Genomic DNA, 25990 nt, shown 5'->3' on the forward strand with positions numbered 1-25990 from the left:
AGAAGGCTGCATTTCTCCAGCGCCTCATAATTTGACGAGCCTTGCACGAAAAGCATGTTTTTAGACCGGAGTTTGGAGATAGTTTTTTTTACAACAACATGGGTCTAAAGTATCAATGTGCCCTGACATCTATGATGTATACCGTAGGGAAGGCTACAAGCGCGAGCTCCTTGCTCTAGGAACACTGTACTCTAGGGCACGTCTCGGCGGCACAAGCTCTCGTGCACTAAGGGCTGCTGCCAACGCTATGAGCTAGTGGGCTCATTTTCGTCTTCTGCGCATGAGAAAGGAAGTAGCGGTGACGTCAGAATGCCGAGCCCTGATTGGCTGATCGCGACCCCCTATCTCAGCGTCGTCTGCTCCTTTGCAACGTCGTCTGCTCGCAACGTTGTCTGCGCCTGTCTTACCTTTCCTGCGACTTTCGGAGCGAACTCGACTTCGCCTTTAAGAGAGGGCAGACGAAATAACTCGAGCGGTACGTTGTTTTTGTCTAAAACTAGCAGACGCGCATCAAGGAGGGAAGTCAAAGGACTCACTGGCGAGGTGTCCCGGGGCGCCGAGGTTTGTTTGCTTGGAACCCAGAGTTAGCGTGTTAGTGTCCGCAAGTTCCCTCCCAAATACTTTTCCCCTCCATTCGTGCGCGGCGAGACCCGTCACTCTTTAACGGCGTCGGCGGGTTGGCGCAGTTAACGTCGTCTGCTTTACGTCTGCTAGTCAAAGCGATGGCTGCTTTACCATTCCTGCGTCTGTCGGAGATTCACCGCTTTTTCACCGGCGAGTCACCGTTGCCTCGGGAAACAAGGAGATAACAAGAGGAAGAAATTGACCTCTTAATCTAAAACTGAGGTCAGCGATCAAAGTATAATATGGGAAGGGTTCACAAGGGTCGCACGGGCATATTCCATTCAGCACGCCAGCTGGTCGTGGGCAGACGGTCGCCGAGTCGCGGAGCGCCTGGTAAGCCTAACTGCCCAGCTCGTTTGGTCGCGTTCGGTGGAATCGAGGCCGTTGGAGCTTTTCCCGGGTGTTTGTGGATCCAGCGTTCTTGTTCGTCGTGGTCTGTTTCCAGTACTTCTTAATTTTTTCTTGCTGCTTGAAGTCGGCACGCGTCTGAAGCGCAGGTAGAAAAATAAACGTCCGTGAATCGTCGCGACCGCGACGCTGTCGGTCATGCTGATTTGATCGTAAGAAGTGCGTAAGACAGCTTCGGAGCTGCCGTAGGATTTCGTCGTAACCTGCGCAAAACTTACGAAAATTTCGTTTCGTGAATACGAATTTGTTCTTAAGTTTTGTCTTACGCACATTTTTGGCGTAAGATCGTTTCTTGAATCTGGCCTCTGCGCTTCCGAAAGTCGCAGGAAAGGTAAGACAGACGCAGACGACGTTGCGAGCAGACGACGTTGCAAAGGAGCAGACGACGCTCAGAAAGGGGGTCGCGATCAGCCAATCAGGGGTCGGCGTTCTGACGTCACCGCTACCCCCTGCGCAAGAAGCAGACGAACTTGCCCTCCGCATAGCCTTCGCTGCGGTACAACATAAGGTGAACATAGTATATCTCGCTCACTCGGGCATTCAGGCATCTGACACCTTGAAATCTGGCGTTTTTCATGTCTTTCACGTGGCGTTCCAAGCGGCACATGACGGAAAATGCACATCGATTGATTGATTGAAACGTTTTTTTATTAGCCGAAAAATGAAATGGCCACCGTTCCGCTTGAACTGTATTCGTCTGAAACGGGGGCTTAGGGAAGAAAGATAGGACTAAAGAGGACGAACAGAAAGGTAAAGGAAGGAAAGAAAATTATACGTACAGGGGAAGGTTCGCTGTCCGCACAAAGGCAAGCAGCGAGTCGAGAATGTGTTTCCAGTGGTCGGGTGGCTTTGTGGGATGTGGGCATGCATGTCCATTCCGCGTAACTTGTGGGGCGATAGCTCGCCGGGACTAGATTGAGGTGTGTAGCCCTGTGTATGAAGTGCCTAGGACAGTCCCATATACTGTGATGGCACTTCGCCGGCACTTTGCACCGGGAGCAGAGTGGACTAGGGCCAACATCATCCTCGGAAATAGGGCGGTGAAATCTAGCCCTCCACACTGGTGTCAGTGCCGTTTGTGTATGGAGCTTACGGAAACAGATTCTCTCCCATCTAGTTATTCAGACGGGAGGGGCATTCCTCCTGGGGAAGGAGAGCAGCGAGTCGCGCCTTCCTGGCGGGACGAGTGGCCTCGCTGCGCTCCAATGGGTCCATGGGAACCTGGGCTGGATTGGGATCGGAGGGGCGGACACGGATTTGTGAGGGTTCAAAGGTTACTAATAAATCCCTCGCGGCTGTGTTCGCCTTCTCGCTACCCGGAATGTCGGCGTGGCCGGGTATTCACGTTATTGCTATTTGGCTCCCATCTGCGCAGAATAATTTACACGCGGATCGGAGCTCCCGAACGGTTCTATTGCGGCTGGTCAGGCGGGTGCACTTCCGCACTGCCTCCTGCACATTAAGCTATTCTTGAACACGTGTCCCAATCTGTATTTTATATTACGAAACTGTAACTTGCCGTAACTGAAAGGGAAAAGTTTAACGCCTAATAACATTCTTCACGTGTAATATATCGATGTGGAAGTTCTGGAAAATTCGATATCGAAGAATGCTTCGTAATGTAATGTCTCGCAATTTTGATTAGTTGACGTAATTCCGTTTTCATAACACGAAACGAATACCATTTTAAACTTTATTTTTTACTTCAAAATATATATTATTTGTATTGTTTGTCGCTTACTTGTTTGATTCATTATCTTCAACTGAGCGTTCACGTCAATTATCGTAGACGATGGGACGTTATAACACGAGAAATCATATTTTTCAGTATTAGAAAGCGTGGTGTGTAGAAGCTGAATAATAAACTAACAACTAAATATTATCGTAATATCATGACATCAATATCTTGTTGAAAAATAGTTCTTTAATTTGAAATTCACTTTATGACTGTAGAATACACAGAAATAAAGTTTTAAACTGTCAAAAAAGGACCAAAATGTAATGCATGGTGAGGTTGCACCATAATGCGAGACAGCAGATAGCGTGGCGAAATGGGCAAAGTAAACGAGCATCGGCATGCAAATATTATATTTTATTCTGCTTGTTTCGCGAATTTTCTATAGTTTATGTCGTGGCAAAGGCAATTTCATTGGACCACTGGGCCAACACGCATACTACCATCCGGCTATACTCCTCCAACATTCAACTGCCATTCGCGTTCCATCTGCCCTTTTAGGGAAACCGGAGGCGGTGTTTGTACCGACTACGATTCTGTGTGCGCATATACACTGTAGTTCCTCTCTCGGATTGGTCGGAAAGGCTCCGGGAACTGCGCCAACTATGAAGTGAAAGGGGCACTCGAGTCCATCTTGTGCGAATGCGAGGAATTGAGCCAGAAACAACCGTAGCAACCGCAAGCATTACTGAGGATGAACTCTTGGCGGTTCGGTGCTTCTAAAGTGCCCTGTGGGACTCAGCTGACCAATTAAAAAAAAGGTGGCTCCGGTAGCGTTCCTCGAGTGTACGAGACTGCCGTTCCCTAGACTACGTTTGTGAGAATTTTTAACATGATTCCCATTAATGTTCATTGGCAGTTTTCACTCGAACCCTCTCTCATCTGCCATCGCAATGCCTCTTTCCCCTGTCCTTGCCGTCAATACAAAGTAACCAACCATAACTTCTTAAATATCTTCATCACGCCTTCATTAGACAGGATCCTGTTTAATGAAGACGTGATTAGGATATTTAAGAAGTTATGGTTCGTTATTTGGCGTGTCATTTTTCCTTCGCGTCAACTCCTTCGTGCAGCGTCGCAAAAGAACCCGTGCTGGTTGCTATCTCCTATACTACAGCCCCCACCCCCCTGCCTCACTACACCACTGAATACGCACGCGCCGTGTGCCGGACTTCGCGGAAAAGAAAGAATCCGCCGGCGCCACTTTCAAGATTAGCGCCCACGAAAGGGCAACCCCTGCCCACTGTACATTGAGAAAATTTCTTGCTTGTTTTTTTTTTCCCCTTTTTTTTTTGGGGGGGGGGGGGGGGGGGGGCGAGGTTTTGTCGCAGTTCTTGCGTTACAACAAACTATAGGTCACATAGCACAGGAAATAAAAATTAAAGGCACCCAGTGGAGATCGCGGCTCTGCAAAAAACTACAAAAAACAAGATCCGGAGTCGTTGATGAGCGTTACAGCAGGCACATATTCATTCGCTTCCAAACACTGAGATGGCATGTACACGCGCATGGAGCCCACGGGGGCACGAGGGGATTTCGGCCCGTCATTGCGACGGCGTCACCGCAGCGTCCCTGTTGCGGAGCACCGGGTGCACTGGTCGCGGGGTCTTGGGCACCGCGACGGCGGGCGACGCCAGGCAGTTGCCGTAGAAGGCGTTCTTGTTCTGCTCGTCCACGAACATGGGCGCGCAGGCCAGGCCCTCGCAGCACACGTCTGAGCCAGAGCACTGCGAAGGCGACGGATATGCTTAGACCGGATGTAGCACACGAGAGAACAGTGATCTATACATTCCTCCGACCACCCCCCACCCAAACTTGTACGGTAGTTTTGCTTAGTTACTGGTATTGGGAAGTAATCGGAGGAGCAGATCGATTACTTTTGGAAGTACTAAAATTACCTGTGACCGTCACTATTCGTTCCCTCCCCTTCCTAATGCGACCTTTGTTTCTACAAGTTCCCTACCAAGGAATCTTCCAACCGAGTCTTCGACAAACGGACGGTCTACCAAAATTTCGGGATTGAGATGAACAGTTTTGAATGCTGACAGCATTCAAACTGACAGCACGAAAGGCATGTTTTCAAACCGGCAGGAAAATCTGTTCTTTTGAAGGACTGATGGGATCGGACAAGTAAAGGTTACTTCTTCAGGTGACGGTCAACTACTTTTTCCGACAAGAAATCGAGTAATCTCATATAAAATAATTTAAATTTATTTTTAAAAGCGCGAAAGATTGGGGAAAATTTGTACAAACATAGACACACAGGACAGGCGCTTAACTGGCGACTAATGTTTTATTGAACAATTTCAACGTTGCAAAATTCTTTTCCCCGCGCATCGTACCAAAATACATTTTAACAACGAGTAATCGTTATCGTAATCAACTGCTTATTTAGTAACGTGTACAAGACTGCCCCCATCTCCCTAACACAACCTAACACCCCCTTAGCCCAGAACGTTTTACTTAAAGTGCACAAACCTACGGTATACACCTCCCTGGAATCCATCCCTGAAATTTGCTACCGAACCGTTATGCGTTTACTCCCACACCCTTCAATGAGTCCACACCCTAATGTCTTAAAAGTTATTCCAAAATGTTGCGCCCCCAAGTGGGTCACTGAAATGGGCACCCTGCACCCGACGGATACCACGATAGCCTCCCGAGATTTTTAGAAACTCTCGTAGGTTTGAAAAAGGTTTTAATGTCTTAAGGCTAAGATAAGGAGAGCAAGCCTCTGCCACACGAACAAGATGGAAATAATGTTTTTAAATAGATCAAATAAATCATATTTATTTTACTTAAATGACATTTATGCGATTTAAATTACTTCAGCTAGAAAAGAGGGACCTTTTTGAACTAGATATGTTAAAAGAAGCTGCCTGATATAAATATTTCTTGTCTGACCAATATTTGCTTTAAATACAAAATAAACCTCGATAGAATGCACCCAACAATAAAGACCAGCGACAAAAAAATATTGAAATATTTTCGGGATTGTTTTGGGGGAAAATGTTTGATCTAAACCGTTATAACGAAATCGCTGCGATTTCAATCACGATGTAGGGGTCATGGAACTGCATCGGGTTCGCATGTTCGTGAGTTTACAAAGGCGTACTGGTTCTAGTCTGGCCCAAGTATACTCGCACGGATCGTCACTGATTCAGAAGCTTCTTTGTCGCGGTGATATTGCGAGAATAAAAGGGAAAAGTAATTGTGTTATGTGTATGTTTATACAGCCTGAAGTTGGTCTGCTTAACAAGGTGACCGTCTCTCAGCTGTAGATGAGCAATTTTGCCAGTGCAGTACAACCGCTAGCCTGGGGTCTTTAACGCGCATCGCGCAGCTTAGTGATATGTGGAGTAATAACTGGTGGTCACTGCTGTGTGCACGACTGTTGAGCGCGTGCTGACGGCGCGCTTCCACAGTTCTTTTACAGCATCAAGATTGCCCATCTTTGCAGCCTATTAATCTGAGCTCGTTCTGAGCATGCGCTCTAAACAGCGCCCTCACTATGGCGTCCAGTGAATACCTTCTATATACACGACCGCACGCCGGTACGATGCTCATCCAAATCAAAACCGGCAGGGGTGAGGTTTGAACCCTGCAGGATCCCTGGGTAGGGTGTGCTAGAATGGCGAGGTATATGCCGTCACGTGGCAGTGAGTGTGCCGCGATTTGCAAGCACGCCGGTGAGGGCGCTGTAGGGCAGAGCGCGGTAAAGTTCTTGTAAATGCCCCACCCCCGGAAGGGGGAGCAGAGTTGCGCATTTGATTTTCCCGCGCCGCTCGCATCTCTATTCGTCGAACGAGATCACGAGGTTCAAAAAACACCCAAGCGCTGCAGAGAAGCCGAAACGCCGAACTGGACTGCACCGCCGCCACCGCCGCTTGCCGCCAATCTCTTTGCAACCTGTTTATTTGAAATATTTGTTTATTTACACGAGCGTGGTGTAAAGGCTCGTATTTACGCGAACATTTACTTACACGTGCATAAAAAGCGTAATGCGTTTGCCAAAAATAAAGCGGAAGGAACGAGCGCCCACCGTCGGCGCTGCGCCGAGCGTACTCGACTCCTGCAGACATGAGTGTGGCTTTCCTACAAAACATCTGGATGCTTTTGAGGGCAAGATGGCGGACCTATGCGCAACTCTGCTACCATATATAGAGTAACTCTATAGCGCGGCCATCCGATGGCTGGCAGAGGCCTGGCGGTCGCGGCAGAGATGATTTATTCGGCGTAAAAATGGTCGTATTCTTCTGTTTTGTTTTCTGCTCTGTTGTGAGAAAGAATAAGTTCAATTCTATTTCAAACTCATGTGAAAAAGCGTGACTTGCGTGAGCGGCAGAAGCCAATATTCAAAGCGGAAATGTCGTTTGGGAGCGGTCAGTTACTTACGTAGTCTCGCTTCAGTGATTTTCTTTTTCGTTTGGCTCTTGTAAAGGAATAGTTGCCTTTCTCTCCTTACATGCGAGCATTAAGAAAATGAAGTTTGAATATGATATGATATGCGATGATTTCCTCTCCAATTTAGTGTAAAACGGATTTTTTTTAATTTTCTTTTTTTTGCAGTTGTACATTTTGCAGAATTTTATATACCTAGTTTTTGTTCTGGTGTTAGCATCTTTTTTGTGTAGCATATAGATTATTGAAATCGAACGTTTTTTTGGCTTCTGAATTTTCAGTCAAAGCTTATAGGCAGGAAATGTCTGAATTGCTTTCATCTATGGACCGACACGCAGGCTTGACATCACGGATCTGCGGCGGCGCTGCGATCGCGCCGGAGCCGGGTTGTTTGGGCAAAAGGGCGCACGTTTCGCATGGGCGTCATGGCATTTCAGCATGCCGCGAAGCTGTGTTGCCCTTAATTGCACCGGAATGTACAAGAAAAATAGTGGAGTGAGTTTCCACAAGCTCCCGGCAGACTCTGAAAGGCATAGAAGGTGGATAATATCCGTGAATCGAAAAGAATGGTCGCCTCGCGCGAACGACCGTTTGTGCGGCAAGCACTTTCTTGAAGGCAAGTGCGGGTTCCATTTCAATCTCCGTCCCGAGGCTTGCTTATGTGCAGGAAAACCGTCGTTTGATCGAGACCACCCGGATTTTGTTCCCACGGTGTTCGCGCACAAAGCACCGGCCAAGCGCTCGTCGGATGCTCGCTACGCGCGTGCTACCGAGAAGAAGGGGATCGGCGACAGAACGGCTGTGTTGTAGGCGTTACCGAAAAAAAGTAACGAAATACGTTACTCGTTACTTGCAAATAAAAGGTACGCGTTACTGAGCTACGTTGCCTAAAAATAAAACGAACGCGTTACCGCAGTTGATAGAAAGTCACGCACGTTATTTCTGCGTTACTTTTTTAAAATTATGATTAAACACTTTTTGCGGTTTTGACGACACAGGTATGCATAAGCTCATACATCAAGAAACATTATGTTCATGCAGAAACTGAGCATAATTACTTTATCTCTTTTCACGTTTTCACCTAAATACTCACGAGAAAAAACGCAAAGAAAAGCATGGCTTGATGCCTAGAAACACGGAAAAAAATTTAAGTGTAATTTCTTTAAGACTTGGGAAGTAGTAACGAGTAACGTTACTAGGTTACTTGAAATAGTAACGTAAGTACGTTATCCGTTGCTGTGTCGAAAAAGTAACGAGTAGGTTACTACGCTACTGAAAAAGTAACGCCGTTACTTGTAACGTGTCACCACCAAGACTGCAGACCGGACAAAGCGTTACTGATTGTCATGCCTTGTGGTCATGATGGTAGGAAAAATATCATACCTTGACTCAAAGACGCTGTGTGTATTTATTTAATTAATAAATACACTTCCGCAAACCCACAGTCTGCTGATCCCGGCGACAGCGCGGAAACCGACTAGCAGTAATCGTAGGCCTTGAGAGAATTGGACGCCTGCACTAGAGCCACTAAATAAGCTGCGCTTAGAGTATCGGCACTCCGTTCCCCGACATTGTTGTGGGCGCCGCCATTTTGGCTCGTATGCAGAACAGACGCCACGGCCGATCGTCATGATTCAAAAGTGCGACTTCCTCAGCATTAGATTCGGTGTTAGGAAGGTAATGTAATATTGCTTTGCTCTGTCGCGAACGGTTTAAACATTTGTGGAGGGCGGAAAAGCATTTCCTGTGATTTCAGATAAAGCTTCAGATAACTGGCAACCATGATTTTAAGCCACAATATGGCCAAGTGTCGTTACTCTGAAGCGTAGCTTATTTAGTGGCACTAGCCTGCAGCACTTTGTCGGCAGTGAACTGGCTTGGGAAAAAAAAAAACTAAATAAACGACGACGGGAGCCGTCGACTTCGGTGACAGCAACTTCATCTCGGAATTCTAGCAGGCCTTGTTTACGGCGTACGGATCCTCGTGGGCAACGCCGTCCACGCCCAGTTTGTTTCGATACCGCTGCCGTTCAGGCTCGGGTAGCCAGCTCAAATAGTCAGGTAGAGCATACGACATACGTTGTCAGGAAATACGACTCACAAATAGAGCTAGAAGCGTCTCTACAACGTCGACAACGAGCGCACGCCACACAACGCAATGGCAAAAACACGGGGAGCCGGCGCAGCCGAACCGCTTTTGCCCACATAGCTACCGCGCATGCGCGGCCTTCCGGCCGTGTTGGTAAACAGAGCCGCTCCGCGTGTCGGTCTATACTGAGCATGCATCGTATAAGATGAACACCAAGACTGGCAAGAGAAATGGAGCAACGAAGAGCAATTCTACTTGGTGAAAGATATTTTCTCTGAAATGCCACACAGGTCACACATTTTCCTTACATTTCTTTTTTTTTCACTACATAGCCTTTTTTTTTTTTTACATGGAATTAGGCGATCTTATTTTGCGAACAGAGAGGCGGCACTCGGCGCCCGAAAAGAGGAGTGTTCCTCTTCACATCTGTTGTAACCCACATTACACCCCGGCACAAAACAGCACCGCTTTGATTTTGTCTTCGCCGTATTTGACATCGTTAATTTTATTGTGTTTTGCTTTATATAATTTATTGTTTATGCTTTTGCAACCGCTGTGTACCTGTGAGTAGCGTCTATTATCAGTTCCGTAACTTAGCTAATATAATAACGCTGATCGAAATGAACCGCCTGACGACACTCGAGCGCGGCTCCTGGATTGGACACGAGAACTGCGTGAGCGCTCGACTTGGCTCGTAACAATCAAGGCCTCGGCGTACGCTCTTGTAATATTTTTGCCGACTTCCATTGCTTAAAAAGAAAAACAAAGGCAAGTTTATTCGGTTACTAACGTTAGGGAGTGATTCTGAGCTGTATCTAGCGAAAGTAGGAAAATTGTTTCGTGCCTCCTTTAAATCATCTCGATTTGTATTCTCCACTAAGCCCAGACATCTCTCCGCTCGCCAGGATTGATGGTTTCCTCCTTTTTAGCGTTTCTGCGCTAAACTGGAAAGCGTAAATGGCTTTGTGTGAGGAGATATTCCTGTTTTTCTTAACCTGCCAGTCTGAGGTGGACCAGTTATTTCAGCGCAATATTATCTTACGAAGACAGTCGTGTCAGTGAGACGTGGGTACATCGACATTACATCATTCTGCGTCTCGAGCCTCTCGAATATTCTTGAGAAATCAACACGTTGGTTCGTGTAGAACCTAAGCAGTCGCAGAGTCCGTGTAGTACGCACTGCTGGAATACAGTTTCCTCGAGACCTAGCTGCTTCCAGAACTTGCTGAAAAACGATTCACGGAGGACTGCGGCTAGGCTACTCGCTGATAATGCTTAACCGTGCATAAAGTTTTTTTGTTTTTTTTTTCAATAGGGCAGTTGTATTTTGCAGCATTACACTTGCTTAATTATGAAAGAAACAGGATTCTAACAAAAAAGCTTGTAAAGTGTGGCAGTGCAGACACTTGTCGATTAATACACCAATCAACATAAACAACAAGAACACAGGTAAACAGACCTATAATATACTCAGGACTTTATAAAGCTACAGCAAGTGCAATGAGAGAAAGCGATAGAAGCCATGCGAATATTGATAGCGAAAGCAAATTGGAAATTGCTTCGCATATGTCAGCTACTTGCTGGATCACATCCCTGTCACACTGCATCGACCCGAGGGAATATATGAACCAGTACGAATGTCGGCCACTGCTTACTTCATGCTGTGTACGGAGTATGCGTCGCATTTTATTTTTATGCCACCGTGATTTTAGCAGCGCAGAAAAAAAAGAGAGAATAAAGGCCGGTTCTCACATGCAGCGAAGCGCTGATGTAGCGCTCCTCACGTGCCATCAGCTACTTATCGTATGCCATGAGCAACAGTTTTGACGGTGCGATACAAAGCTGGTGAACGCTGTCGTCAGCACGCGCTTAGCGCGAGGTTAGCGCTATGCTTGTAGCGCTCCGCTGCATGTGTGAACGGGCCTTAAAGGGAAGATGGGGCACTTCTACATTTGAGAAAAAACGCTTGAATTGCGTTCATTTGGCCTTTAGAATAACAGATATCAAAATTATATTTCAATGCGACGCGCCGGAGAGCCACAAGAGCAATTTCAAAATGGGGCTGAAGCCCCGCCCCCCTAGCCTTGGGCAGCCAAAAGAGCCGTCGATGACGTCATGGACAGCGACTTTCTTTCGCGTTTTTCTCGCGTTTAACAATACTTACGCAGCAAATGGTTTGGGTATTCGGGTTCACGGGGTAAAAATACACTAGAATTCACTTCTAACTCATTTTTTCCAAGAAGCTCCGTAGCTTCCCTTTAAGTATGCTCGTGTAGAGTTTGACAGCCCTTCAGGGAGATCTTCGAGTGGTCAGATGAATCGAAAAGGGCAGCGGTGCTCTAAGAGGCGTAGTGCCAGTCACCTGTTCCCTTTCTGTGCGGCAGGACCGGCCCACTGACAGCGATGTCGCGAGCAGCAGTAGGGCAACCAAGAGCTCGATCTGTGTCAGTGACAGGCTCATCTGCAAGAGGATGAAAAGCGGCCACCTAATGAGGTACGGCCAGGGGCTCCGAATTTGCGGACATCAACGCATCACCCGAAAAAGCGCAAAAACCATTTACGAACGTAACCAGTGCGACAAAGCATACCGGGGAAGGGGAGGGGGGGGGGGCTCTGCCCTCCCCCTTTTATTAAAAAAAAAATCTCTGGCTACGCCATTGACTGCCATATGTCTAAGAGTCCCCGGCAGCCGTTTTTCTGTTTCCTTCTTTTTTTTTTTGGGGGGGGGGGGGGGGGGAGAGGAGGGAGGGGGAGGGGGGGGGGTTTCCAGGAAGTTGGAAAGGGTGAAGAAAGAGCGAGTGAGCCGTGTGCAACAGATTGAAACAAAACGAATACGTTTACCCGCCCGATAAGAAAAGAGCGCAGTAGTAAAATGCACTTTACAGCGGTAAGTTTTTTTTCTTTTTTTGGGGGGGGGGGGGGGGGGGTTTATAGGTTTACGTCAATTGTAGTCTTAAAATAATAGAGCCCGTTTTTCCGACAAGTTACTGCATCTTTGCCGTTCACTTTTCAGTTACTTTTACAAAAAAAAAATAATTAAGTTATCGTTACAGTTGCTCTAAAAAGTACCGAAAAGAATAACGAGTGACGTTTTCGCGATAGTCAGATACAACATAAGAAAGACAGCGCGAAGGGAAAAAGGGCGCGCACAAGAAAAGCCGTTGTGGAGAGCTTCAGCTTTCCTAGTTTCCCTTCTTTTCGCCCTCGCACCCTCTCGTGTAGCATGTACATACGTGCCCCAACAATGGTGGTCTCCGGTAATTGGTGCAGCAACTGCTAGATGGCGCGCAATTTTGGAAAGGGACTCTATTTACCAAAAGGTATATTCCGATTGTAGTGAAGGTACGCGATTTCGTCTGCCCTACAGTCTTTGCTTATTCAAACTTATTCATTGATTAGAGGGTCCCGTCGCAAATAACGTCTAAATAAAAACTTAAGAAAGCGCGAAAAAACAACAGCAACAAGGAAACAAGGAAGGGTTACATCGCAATTGGATGAATGATGACTCAACTGCGATGGGGGTAGGGCAAAGCGGTATCGAGCAGACTTGTACGACGCTTATTACAAGTAATCAAATTACTCGTAATTGATTAATTTTGAAGTAATTTTGTAGTCATTCGGATACATTTATTAGGAAGTAATCATCAGAGTGATCTGATTTCTTTTCTATGTACTCAAATTACTTGTAACACTTCCCATTTCCCATCCCTTCCTAATAACGTCCTTTGTACAAGTTTCCTATACGAAGGAATCGTCGAACCAAGTCTTTAACAGGTTTACGAAAATTGGTGGATCAAGAACTTAGGCAAACAGGTGTAGGGATTCTAATCCAAACAATGTACAGTGCGAAATATCCCCTTTCAACCCGACAGAAAAATTTGTCGTTTTGTATATCTAATTGAATACTGCTTAACCAGGGTTACTTTTTCCGGGTAACGTGTGTAAGACCGGTGTCAACACTATCGAGGGTGGGCAGAGGGGAATCAATGTGCCGAGCGTTTCTTCTGACCAATTGCGCATTAAGGATGTCACCGACTCGTCGGTGGCACACGTTAGAAAGGGGTGTGTGGCTCTTATTCTTTTTTGCCGGAGCTGCCAGACGTTCTGTTATAGGATCCCGCATATCCTGTTGCCAGTTTCGGCCAAGTGTGTCGAGCTTCCGCCCTTCCTTCCGCTTTCTGGACCACCCCACAATGAACGGCGCAACGGCGCTTGAAGCGGAACTATGCGACGCCCTGGAGCAAAGCGCCTGTAGCCGGAATTCTAGATGGCCGCCCGGTGGCCATCCTTTATTTACAAACAAATGACGTGACATCGGACACGAAAGCCACCGCCGGGCTGACGCCTGCCCTCCGGCAGTGGATGGGTGGTGAATTGATAAGCAATCTGCCTGCGGGGACACACTGTCTTCGAAGAAGTTGGGGCCACGTGTTTCCGGGATGTCAGCCAAATGCGTATACGACGGAACCCTTTTAATAGGGCGGCGGCTCGCGCCACCTGGCCAATGTTTTTTGACGTGAACCGTTGACATCTAATTAATATACGCACCTTTACTTCTAAAGCTGTCAGTAGGAATGCTTAAGTAAAATTACAATCCGTGTCGAAAGGGTGCCTCTTCCTTAAGTAAAATTACAATCCGTGTCGAAAGGGTGCCTCTTCCGAACCGGGTATGCGCACCTACGTTGAACGGATTGACAGGGAAAGAATAAGGCAATCTTCATTCTTCCCTCGACATACACCACCATGCCCGAGTACCTCAACGTTGTTACCTTGACCTTACAAAAGTATATGCCCACACACTGCTTACACCCAAGTACGCCTTTGCCCACGCCTGTCTTGGGCTCTGCGCATGCGCAGCTGCGTGGCGTCAGAGCCGTGCTTTGATGAAAATTTTTTCTTCGTCGTCCTCGAGCCTCCATGCCTTTACGAAATCATTCGAGTCTTCGGCAACCGCAAGGTGAAGTCCTTCGCAAGAAGCATCAATTTTTCTTACATCTATACGCCTCCATGAGGTCCACACACTGTATTTATGTCAACTATTTAAGCTCCCTGCCTCTTAGTTCGCAACACTCCTGTTCTGAAAGAACAATGAGCTTCATTTAGAATGATCGCGCGTACAATTTATATCAATATTTAGTTTAAATTGTCTATGCCTTACAAGGTTCTATTTGCACGGTCGTAAAGGTACATTTAGTTAAGGGACCGTTATGGTTGGTGGCGAATCAGCTCGCGATGCTCCGCGCGTGGCATGTGCTCGAGACCTGGGAGCGCGTGCTGATTCGCGGATTGCAAACCGTTCAAATGGGCCGTGTGCGTGAGGTCGGCCTACTCATATTCCATGCCTCTCTTTTTGTCTGTTATTTTCCTATCGTCCTAACTATTACCCGAAACTTTCGATCTGAGTTTTCTAGTTCGCTTAATCTGTCATGTGTCGACACTCCCCTTCGATAAAACCTCTTCGTGCCCACCGTCGCTCGTCAATGTTTTTTTTTTTTTTTTGTTTTTTGTTTTGGTCTACGTTAAAAGCCTATTTAACTACTAGCACCCCTACCTTCAAATAACAACAATTGCATATCTCCATTTTTTTTTTATACGGTATTTTATGCGCTTCCAGGACTATAGTCTTGCCTTGCTTGAACATCCAATATATTATACACAGAACTGCATTTGCAAAAAAGTTAAACTTGGCAATGTCGCGACTACTTTTCGTGTGGTCACGGAAAAGACAAAAGACGATTAAATGACATTTCCCGTAGTGTGCTGGTGCTGCCCTGACCCAGCACCTTGACAAACCGCGTAGCCTGCTCGAAGGCTTACACAACGCGGCCGTCTCCGTTGGGGGGACCCAGGGGGGAGGGCTGTCAAGAGTTTTTGTGGCCGGGTGTAAGCCTATACTTCGTCTCAACCTAGGATGGACTAAAGGTAAAAGCTACGGGCCACCAGATCCAATAACAAGCCACTTAGAAATTGCATGGTATTTCGCTTCGACGCATGTGTCGGTGCCTCCGTCTAGGATCACTAGGACAGTGGTTCGAATTGAGTAGCACTGAGTGACTCATCAATTTTACATCACAAAGAAAGCCACAACGTACAGACTCTTTGCAGTATCGAAGCTATAGAAATGATGCAGCGCATTTTGATTCGGAGTATTATTCGTCCACCCCTAATCAATGTTAAGCATGTCATAGTTCAGCGTGTAGCGATTGGAACTGGCGGCCCGTGGCTTTGGCCTTTAGTCCATCGTAGGATGAGACAAAGTATAGACCTTTTCTGTGTACTCTCGTTCCCAGCCACCTAATAAGCGTATCCGGTAGGGGCGACGAAAAAATACTAAAACATTTCAACCTGCACCTAGTAAAAAAATAAAGTTGAGGCAAAACGAGAATGTGTGGCGGTTATGCTTATATCCTGAGTGTCTTCCACTGGCGTGGGGACGGCAAAACAACGTTTTCGCCCATACTGGAAGTGACGACAATTCAAGATGGCGGCGCCCTGGAAGAAAGGGTCTATATAGTGCCACTAAATAAGCTACGCTTCAGAGTAACGACACTTGGCCATATTGTGGCTTAAAATCATGGTTGCCAGTTATCTGAGGCTTTATCTGAAATCACAGGAAATGCTTTTCCGCCCTCCACAAATGTTTAAACCGTTCGCGACAGAGCAAAGCAATATTACGTGACCTTCCTAACACCGGATCTAATGCTGAGGAAGTCGCACTTTTGAATCATGACGATCGGCCGTTGCGTCAGTTCTGCATACGAGCCAAAATGGCGGCGCCCACAACAATGTCGGGGAACGGAGTGCCGATACTCTAAGCGCAGCTTATTTAGTGGCTCTAGGTCTATATAAAGAGCCGTTCACACTCTTGCGACCGAGTAAGACCGAGAGAGATCAGACCGGTTTTCGAGCCTTTTGCGACTTCTTAGGACTGGATGCGTTGCAGCGGAGCTGGTCCTGAGAGATCGCAAGAGGCTTAAAAACCGGTCTGGTCTCTCTTGGTTTTACTCTGTCGCAAGAGACACCGAGTTCCCCTCCAAGGTCAGTGGGGCGAGCCTCCTGTCTCGAGATTCAGAAAAATGAGCTGTACTTCAAATACACTCAAATTAGAATGTGGTATATTTCAAACGTCTTAGTTTTCGCTAAGGCCCCCCCCCCCCCCCCCCCCTTTTCCGAAATTTTCCATTTTGCTGGGACCTCCTCTCCCCCACATACAGCATTTTGTCATAAGCAGCCCCCCCCCCCCCCCGCCCCCGAAACAAAATCCTGGCTACGTGCCTGGTCTGCAGAGTTGGCGAGATCGTCACGATTCCTTTTTTGAAAATGCCGACAGATTTGTTCATCTTTATTGGTTGTCAACAAATCAACAGTTCATGCAAATCAACTGCAGGCATTGTAGAAAGCGAAACAAACAAGATAAGGATGCGCTCCGTATTTCCGGCCCCATAATGATGTGCACCTGTCTAGCTTTGGTACACTGATATATATATATATATATACCCTTGACCTTCAAACTAAGATGGCAGCGAAGGATACAGACAGAATATGCAACGACATGCTTAGGTGGCTCCCGCTTATGGTTCCTTAATGGGACGTCACGAACAAGATTATCGAATGCCAGCGACATTTCGGTGGTGTACGTAAACATCACGGTGTAAGCTTGGAGTCATCGCGTCCCTTGAAAAACACTAAACCTAGGGGAAAAATGACCCTTTTTCTATCTGGTTAGGACAGGTATGTTTCCAAATAAATGTTCTTAAAAAGGATTTTTTTTTGCTCAATATTTATGTAACGATACAAATTTTTCGCTTTGCGGGCGAAACCGAAATGTTACCCCTGTGGGATGATGATAATAGCGTTTGTACCCAAATACTTCGTCCGCTCACCCGCTGGACCAATCAGTCGCCTCCCTCTTATCACCTGAGCCGACTCTTCGTACGTGGCTGTGACCGGAAGCGTGATGAAATGGTGAAAAAGAGGTGTATGACGTCCAGGTTCCCCGAAAAATGGCTCTTTGATGCTCTGTGCTACCAGGTCCTCGCGCTCCAAATCTGCGACCGGGCACTCTAGGGCTTTGTAGTCGAACTACCAGGCTTCGTGAGCATAGAGGAGGATATGCTGTAGTTCATAGGAGGCAGGCATCAGTGCACGATGCATTGCGGCAGCGTTGGCGTAATGAAATCGGTCCACTGATCAATATGACAATTTGCTAGGTCGCGCTTCTCCGCTCCGCGAATGCGGCCTCCGGGAGTTCCAAATCGGCCATCTTTAGCCTGTGTAACTCTGCCGGTTGAAGCGCTGCAGAGGCTGGGCGGCTGCGTGCTGAAAGAAACATTTTCTGCTCCTTCGTTGTCAGTCGCCGTAGAAGTCTTTAAAAACCCTCTGTAAACGGTCGTAGCTGCCTTTAAGAACCAATGTAAATGCTTACGAAAGCAAATCACCACAGGGAAATGGTACAACTCGTCGAACTTGTATCGCGGTCAGGTGGTATAAGCAAAGGATATACAATGGAACGCCGAATTGCTGTGTCAATGCGAATTCGCACGCAATTGGATACCGATCAAGAATCGATGGCGTGTGTATGTGAGAACCCTTCAATGAAAGCTCTGAAGCTTTGACGCACGTACATCTCTTTGGTGCATACGTATCGGTCGCGGAGGTTTGGACTGCCCATCTGTTCTGGCGAGTTACTACTCCTAACCAGTGGCTGCTATCAGTAAATAAAAAAAAAGTCAGTGGTTGCTATCATGCACTATCAATCATGACTAAGTTCAAAATCTGCTTGAATGTAGATCATAATTACTCACGTCACATAGCAACACACATGGAGCAACGCAGTTTTGTAGCGCTGAACCCCCCGGTAGGTAGGTTTTCGTACTCCGCTTAATTAAGCCAACTTGTTTTTGGCCCGTGAGTGCCGCAAGTTACAAATACAGTCGTCGAAGTAAAGTAAAACGCTGCCCCAGAGTCACATACACATTCACGCAGGTTGCAGTTATGAATTGTTTAGGATGGTTAACATGGCATATATTCTCGATCTGAATTCAAGCGTGCGAAGGCAAAGAGACGCACCACCTCGTTGCATGACCTTTATCACGCCGCATAACCGCGAGACTTGCATTCGACAAGTCCTGCCTTTTTCCTGCACTGCTGCGCATTCGTAAATATTTTACGGTGTTCGTAAAGGCAGTTACGACCGTTTACAAATGGTTTTCATAAGCTTTTTCAGCGAATGACAACGAACGAGCAAAAAATGTGTCTTTCTTAGAGCACGCAGCCACCCAGCCTCTGCACCCGGCCAATTTACACAGGCCCAAAATGACCGATACGGAACTTCCGATGGCCTCACTTCTGCTGCACCGACCAAGCGGGGATATGGGATCCAGCAAATTTTTACATAGAAATCAGTGGAAAGGTCTATTGTGGCTTTGAAACGTGCTTCAGCGGAACGAACGCTATCGCTAAAAAGAAGTGTGATCTATCTTGTGCTTGTTAGCTGCTTTACTGCCCAGTGCACTGGTTTTGATAAAGGAAGAGAGACAATAGGGAACAGTGACGCCGGCTGCAGCCGTTGAACGTGAAATATATATCACATATCCGTCCCAGTGCAGTCGAGATATTTGAAAATTGACAGCAGACGCCATCGTCCGGACTGCGCGAGTGGTCAGCGCTTCAAAATCGTTTACAGCGCTCTTTGTGCTACGTGCAGCTTTCTGGCGTTCGTACTGTCATTTTCTGGGGGCATGCGTTGACCCTTAAACTGTATGTACACGCGAGAAAAAGGGCTCTCGGCTTCATTTCCACGGTCGCATATCGGCCGACACAGATTAGCGTTCTCGCTGCCATATGCGTCACCCTTTATCAGCACCGAGCCAAACAAGGCGAGGTTCTCAGGCTTTTTGTCGGAGATGGGACAACCGGAAATTTGGTATCCGCCACTCTGTCTCCTGCAGAGAAGAGAAACCTGCAAACATCGCTGGGCTGGAGGATGTACGCGAGACAGAAACGGATGCTTGATTCATACACCGTCTTAAAGGAGCTATGCAACAATTTTTGTACTTTGCGCAAATACCGCTTAAAACGGATCCCAAACGTTAATGACCTATGAAACACGCGTTCGTTTTTCACCCCACGCAATAGTAGTCCCAGAAAAAAATTAAAGAAAAACGAGCAGCGTTCACCCCCTCAACTCGCAGCTAGAACAAGCGGCCACGTGATCTGGAGCCGATTATATGCCGCCAGTGTTGATCATAGCCACGCGCTGGGGTTGGCAAAGCGCAGGACACGCGCTGAGTTCCACACATTGTTATGGCTCGGCTGTTGTCGTCGTTGCAGCGATTGGACACGGGTCACAAGCCAAATGCTTCCCGAGCTAGCAATTATCACGAGCCCAAGTCGAGTGCCCACGCAATGCTCGGATCCAATCTATGAACCGCATTCAAATATCGTCACTTGGGTGTACTGCGATCCCCGAGTTACGTCATCAAATTTTGCAAAGGAGAGATTGAATGAAAATGATCGCTTTTGTCCTTAAAATTACACCGCAACAAAGGAGTTTCTTGGCCAATGGCGTTGCGTGTGAGCATTTTTGAGTCCCAGGTGTGCCAGTAAGCTCGTGTAGAGAGCAAAACATTCCAATTGAATATCGTTGCACTGCTCCTTTAATTTGCTCGCTTATAAATCACAAATCCATACAAAACTCTGTTTTCTCCATTGCGTGCTTCAACTAAGTAGCGTTAAACACTTAAGTGAAACTTAGAGTACCATCAGTCCGCTCCCATCATTATTCTTACTGACGGAACCCTAACCGATGAAATTATATAACATTTTAAGAAGGATGAAAGCTTTGAATGGATCCGTAGCATATAGTATTCCAGGATTTTGGATAAAATGAGAAAAATGTGAGAAGGAAAAACTTTGATATTTGAGACCAAGATGACAATCCTCTCTCCCAGCAGGATGGTTAACAGAAGCGGGTATATGGTCAATGTCCTCTCAAGGCAATGGGCCAGTTTGTATTTCTCAGTTCTGACAGAAGCTGGCCTAGGCACGTCATTGTGCCAGCCCCTAAGCGGTCTAAAAGGTGTTGAAGCCAGCGCTTTGATAAAAGTGGATGCCATGACAGCGCCCATCTTTCGTAATAGACCATTTTTCAAAAGTCTCATCGAGCAACACTAACAACGGTCGCCATATTTTGGGCGCTTCTTTCTGCGCGAAGCGTGCGATTAGATACTGGTTCGCGTCGAACACTAGGGACTTTTAGCAAACCGTTACCGAGTTACGCGTACCGCACTACCGGAGCCTTTGAAGCATGCTTCAAAGGCTCCGGCAGTGCGGTACGCGGAGCACGGCAATGGTTTGCTAAAGGTCCCTATTAACGAAGCACTCGTGCATAATGCATGCTCAAAGTGCACTCCCAAAATATGCAGGCTTGGATACTTGTCCCAGCAGCTACTGGAGTGCGAACACTTTTTTTAAAATGGTGTAAGATCGACCATAATTAACATGCAATTTTGGAGTCGTAGAAAAACGTTACTCGGAAGAATGTGATTTTTGGGGGGTATTATGCGTTTGAGATAAGTAAACTACAATGAGCGCCGAATTGGCGTTTAAAACTACTCCGACAGGGAACCCCTACCCATAGTAACTGCACGCACGAAACGCCACGTAGCATATGAATTCGGCAATACCGAAAATAGCATCGGCAATGACAGCAAGGAAGGGAACAGAAGGCCCAGGACTACCTAATGAGCGGGGCTGGAAAGGAAAGGAGGAGGAGGCGATCGCCGGTTGTTCACCTCAACACTGGGACACATGTTTCCGAGCATGGTGCTTTCTCCGCTCCAGCGACTTCCAATTCCTGCCCGGGCCCGGGACAGATGTCGCATGTGTAATTAGGCCCCAGCGCCGCCACCAATGTAACGATGCAACACTCTGCTGGCGGGAGGTTTGCATTTTAGTTTGCATTACGGCAGACACTCCGTCCTCTAATAATCCTCATTTGTCGTTTTTAGATAGTTTATTGTGTCTTTTCTTTGCACGCAGAGCATGCTGCGGTGCGCCATATGTGCTTTACATTCCTAGGTTTTCTATATAATTATTTTTAAATGGGCGAAAGATTGCTTTGACGATGAACGTGGCGATCCACCTCGTGCTTCGTTTAATTAGTTGAACGTATATGCACTCGTGAGCAAGCTGCACTTTTGAACGCGTAATCTATTCCCTTGTGCACTGGCAGGCGCGTTGTGCACATAATTCACTGTCTGGCAGTGTGAACTTCCGCCTACAATAGCTTGCATGTGCGCTTTGTTTAATGTGCAAACCAGCATTTGATATCCCTTCTGCAGCTCATTTTAAAACAGCGTTTTATTAATGGGCGTTCGCATCTCGTCGCTTTATTATAATCCCCTAGTAGATTTTTTAAAATATTTTTGTGACACTTTTGTTATCTTTTTGACCATGGTGTACCAAGCTCACCTTCTCTAAACAGTAATCATGAGCACGAAGCGCTTCCCTATTGCTTTACACTCACCAGTTGAACTCGCCCATAATGTATCTCTGTCGCCCACAGGTCTTCGAGATCAAAAACTTGTATGTGGGGTGCACCTGGCGTCAATACAGACTACAAATACCAAACTAACCGCCAAATATGTTGAAATTGTGTTAAATATATTTACAGTTATCAGCAGAGATGATATCAAATCAGCAGGTCATTTGTATATTTATTCATCGCGTCTTCGTAATGCTGGCCGAGCTTTTTTTCGGAAGTCCGAGCCCTCTAGCGGCCCTTACAAAAGTTCCGAAATTTTTGCTCTGATGGAACGAAAAAATTCCCATATTACAGGGCGAAATGCAAAACCCATTTTTAGTGATACAATTGTGCTGTAGCAGATGCTAAGTCTTTTTTTTATGTAAATAAGTTGCGTGGTACCACCATTATAACGTCGGGCACGGCTTTTGGCAGGGTAGACAGAGCAACATTTGAAGAGTCGATCAATTATTTAAATAATGCAGAATCTTTTGTCCAGTTGAGAGAGAACGACATTAAAGGGACACTGGCAAGGAATTTATGCTCGCCGCGCTTTTTGTTTGTACATACCAGGAACACAATTTGCGCCTCGAAATTCGTTTTCTTTCCGCCGAAAACCGCCGATCGAGAACTGGCCGGTTTTAGTCGTGCTCACTCTCTTCTCCGTGGTCATGTGCCGTTTTATATAATTCAGACACAACCAACAAATTATAGTCGCGGGTCATCGAAAACACACACTCGACATAAAAAAAGAGGAGTATATGATACCCCTTTTTTATGGCTACTAAAAAGCCGCAAATACGTTGATTGAAGAAAGGAATAGTTCCAGAACCACGTGACTTCTGCCAACTCCATCCTCTTCCATATTTCTTCTTCCTCCCCAGTTCAGTTTCGGTTTAGAGCAGTTGCGTTTTTTTACTTTATTAAAAAATACGTAACGCTGTAGCAAAATATTATTTAGTAGTCTTCAGACACCGTAATGAATCGCCTGGCAAAAAATAGAACAAACATTTTTGGGGGTCAGTGTCCCTTTGAAGTTAGCACGTCGTATCACGTTCCTCGGCTCACACTCAGCAGGGTCGCAAAGCAAACAATCAGCGACCTCAATATTGAGATGTAGTAGTGGTGAGATCGAAAAGAAAGCTGAAAACGCGTTGGCCAGACCTTCCGTATTGAGGAAGACACCGACACAGTGAAAAAGTTGCAGCCTGGGGGCCGAAATATGCGGCCTTGGCAGGACGTCAAAGTACCAAGTTGCTTATAAAATGACCGCGACTTGAAGCCCATTTTATATTGCTGCAGCATCCGATCTGAAGGGCAAGCTCAGACCCCTGCACGCGTTCGTTGCCTTCCGTCATGCTTGTGACTGCACGAGCTCATATGACGCCGAAGTGCTATCGGAGGAAGAAAGCTCGCGACGAAGCAGCCTTCTTCCATACCCAGCTGTATATGCACCCATCCTTACCCGTCCCCTTTCTATCCTTTGCTCATGTCAGAGGACAAGAACAGGCGAACCACCGCCAATTAAAAACCCGCCCCAATAAAAAAAAAATGAATTAATAATTTTACAGCAGAAATTATATGTTGCCAGACTATGGTCGATTTTTCATTGCTCACGAAGCAAAATGACCCAGCATGAGGTTGCTAAACAAAACAAAAATAAATAAGAAAAACGAGTTCAATGTGCGAAGAAAGTGTCAGCTCGTCACTTTGGCACGTGATTGGACGAACCTGTCGCAAGTCAGCTTTTAAGAAAGTACAGTCAGAAGAGCACTGTTCAGAAAATTCTAGAGATGTGCGAAATGTCACGGTTTTTCACGTGATATATATTTATTTAATGCATAGCGGTGCGCCAAGCAAAGATTTTTGTATTTTCTCTATGTAAAAATAGTGTTATCAGTGCACTTTGCGTTATAATGTCTACCACAAGGCCGTATTATACCAATATCCGTGCTTTTGGCTGCTAAAAGACGTAATCTTTTTTTTTTTTTTTTTTTTTTTTTTGCTTTTAAATTGGGTTTTATAGAGCGACAAGGGGGAGACTATATAGTTCCATCGCTTTTTACACTCGCTCAAATTCCATTATGGGCTTTTATAATGAGGTGGCTCGTCAAATGCCATCAGAGCCAATGCCTGTTTCCAGGAGCAGGCACCAAAGTACCATAACGCCTTGCCTTATCTAAAAACACAAGAACATTTTAGATTGAGCGAAGGGAAGATGAACCCACCCTTGTCTCTGGTCCTCGGAGGCGCTTCTGCGTTTCCTTGGCTGTTGTGGACACCTTTCCAGATGTTCACTAGGGTTCCGTTGCCAACGTTCCAAAACTCTTCTAACAGTGCCCGAGTTCTTACAACTTTAAGACAGAATTTTCCGACTAGGTTTGTGACAACTATCTAAATCCTGATCGAAGCTCTTCTTAGAGAGTCATCCTTCCATCTTCATGCGGCCTCTCAGCAGTTTGTCAGCGGCTTGTCGACCGTCGTCCCTCCTTCTCTGGTCCTTTAGAAGCCTTACCAAAGCTTCGCTGACGCCATCCAGTAATCTTCCACTTGTTCAGCCTTTGATTCCAACCAAGTGACACCCTGTAATTCTTCTCGACGTTGGCCGGTCTGTCTGCTCCGCTGTCCCCTGATGTCTCTCCGGACTCTTCCAGGCTCTGGCACAAACAGCTGACGCAGAGACGGCAGATGTAAGGGGAGGAGAAAAAAACGTGACGTTACCCTCTAAGCTCGAAGAACAAAGGCCAAGACCTCGGCGGATAAACAAGTGGATTCCTCTGCCTCTCGCTGACGTAGCCTGGGGTCTGCGCCGACGCTGCGAGCGTGCCTCCGGAGCGAGTGGTCGCGTGAAACAGATCCGCACACCGCAGCCGCTCTGACTGATGCTGCCCGCGGAGTACAAGGGGGAGAGCCCTGAACTTGAAACCGTTTCGGGTGAGGAGGATGCGGAGAGTGAGAGAGAGAGAGAGAGAAGATGACGAGCTATCGCCAGTGACGTCACTTCCCGGCTATAGTTTTATGCATCTCGCTTCGATGTGCCTCGGGGAAGTTGGTGCTGGCTGATTGCATGGTGTATCCTCACGCTTGGAGGAACGCCAACGGAGGTTTAGATTCCAGCGTGTTGGTCACGACTTATAGGTAGGTCAGTGTTAGGATTGAGTACAGTAGTTCGATTACTTCATCTCTATACCCATACGCACTATAAATGTGATATTTTCATTTTGCTTTTAAATAGGTCTGTTGTAATTTTTACGCCAAGTATTGCTAGCCATATACGACCATTTCAACCGCTGCAACACGGGAGGCCAAATCAAGGTGCTTTTCAATTGCATTTTAAAACATTTTTAAAAGATATGCTGAAAAAAAAGCGGGAATGTGCCTTTTACCAGTATAAGTGTAGGATAATATCACACTTTTCGGACGCTTCTTTTCGAGTTAGAACAAAATCTAAAGAAATGAACAATAGCTTTCTCGGTGTGAACACACTTAACTCTGAACATACGCAGGTACTAATTAAAGTAGCCTTACGTTATCTACATAGAGTCATAATATTTCTGACGTCATAGCCTCGTCTTGACCATGCATGGCATGGCGGCCTGGGTTCTGGTTACTTTCTTTCTGCTATTACCATTTCCCCGTCATTTTTTCCTAATCGTGTTTCTTCTCACATTAGAGTAGCGAGGTGAGTCCGAAGACAGAGACATAACACCATTTCCAGAAAACATGATTTTTTGTGGAACCTTGGTAAGGCTCGCGGCATAAAAGAGCGCCGGTTATCGAAAAAAAATTGAGTGCGGATTCCATTTCATAGTGTTAAAAATGTAACAGCTTAACATGCGATAAAAGCGGTGTAGCTGCACGAGCTCGTCGCTTCAGCAAATGAGGGAAGCATTCGCCAAGTGCGCAACACTTTTATATATACGGCGCATTCCAAACTCGCGCTAAACGCTTTTCTTACATCCTTTCACAGTGTCATGTTTCGACTAATAGGGTATACGAGCCTGGTAGTCAGGTCACTTTGACAGCTTCGCACTTTAGTTTCTTTCCAAGGCACGAAGGTCTGTGTGTGGGAGCAGTTGGTTATTGGTAATATCACTAAAAAAAGTGAAAGCCGTTTACAACTCCCTGTAACACCGAATTGGAGCACAGCTCTTGAGGAGGAGGAGGGAAGGGTACGAGGGTTACCTGTTCTCGGGGCGAGGGGGGG

The 25990-nt window shown here is 46.5% G+C and overlaps 1 long non-coding RNA gene across 1 annotated transcript; it reads right to left on the minus strand.

Moving 5' to 3' along the window:
- Nucleotides 1-1658: 1658 nt before the first annotated feature.
- Nucleotides 1659-24685, minus strand: LOC120846522. Its single transcript, XR_005717047.3, has 3 exons — nucleotides 24012-24685; nucleotides 11620-11718; nucleotides 1659-4494 (listed from the first exon to the last, which is right to left on the minus strand). It is a non-coding gene; the product is annotated as an uncharacterized LOC120846522 (long non-coding RNA).
- Nucleotides 24686-25990: the final 1305 nt, after the last annotated feature.

The sequence above is a fragment of the Ixodes scapularis genome, unplaced genomic scaffold (assembly GCF_016920785.2).
Source record: "Ixodes scapularis isolate PalLabHiFi unplaced genomic scaffold, ASM1692078v2 PGA_scaffold0__279_contigs__length_252992795, whole genome shotgun sequence".
NCBI lineage: Eukaryota > Metazoa > Arthropoda > Arachnida > Ixodida > Ixodidae > Ixodes > Ixodes scapularis.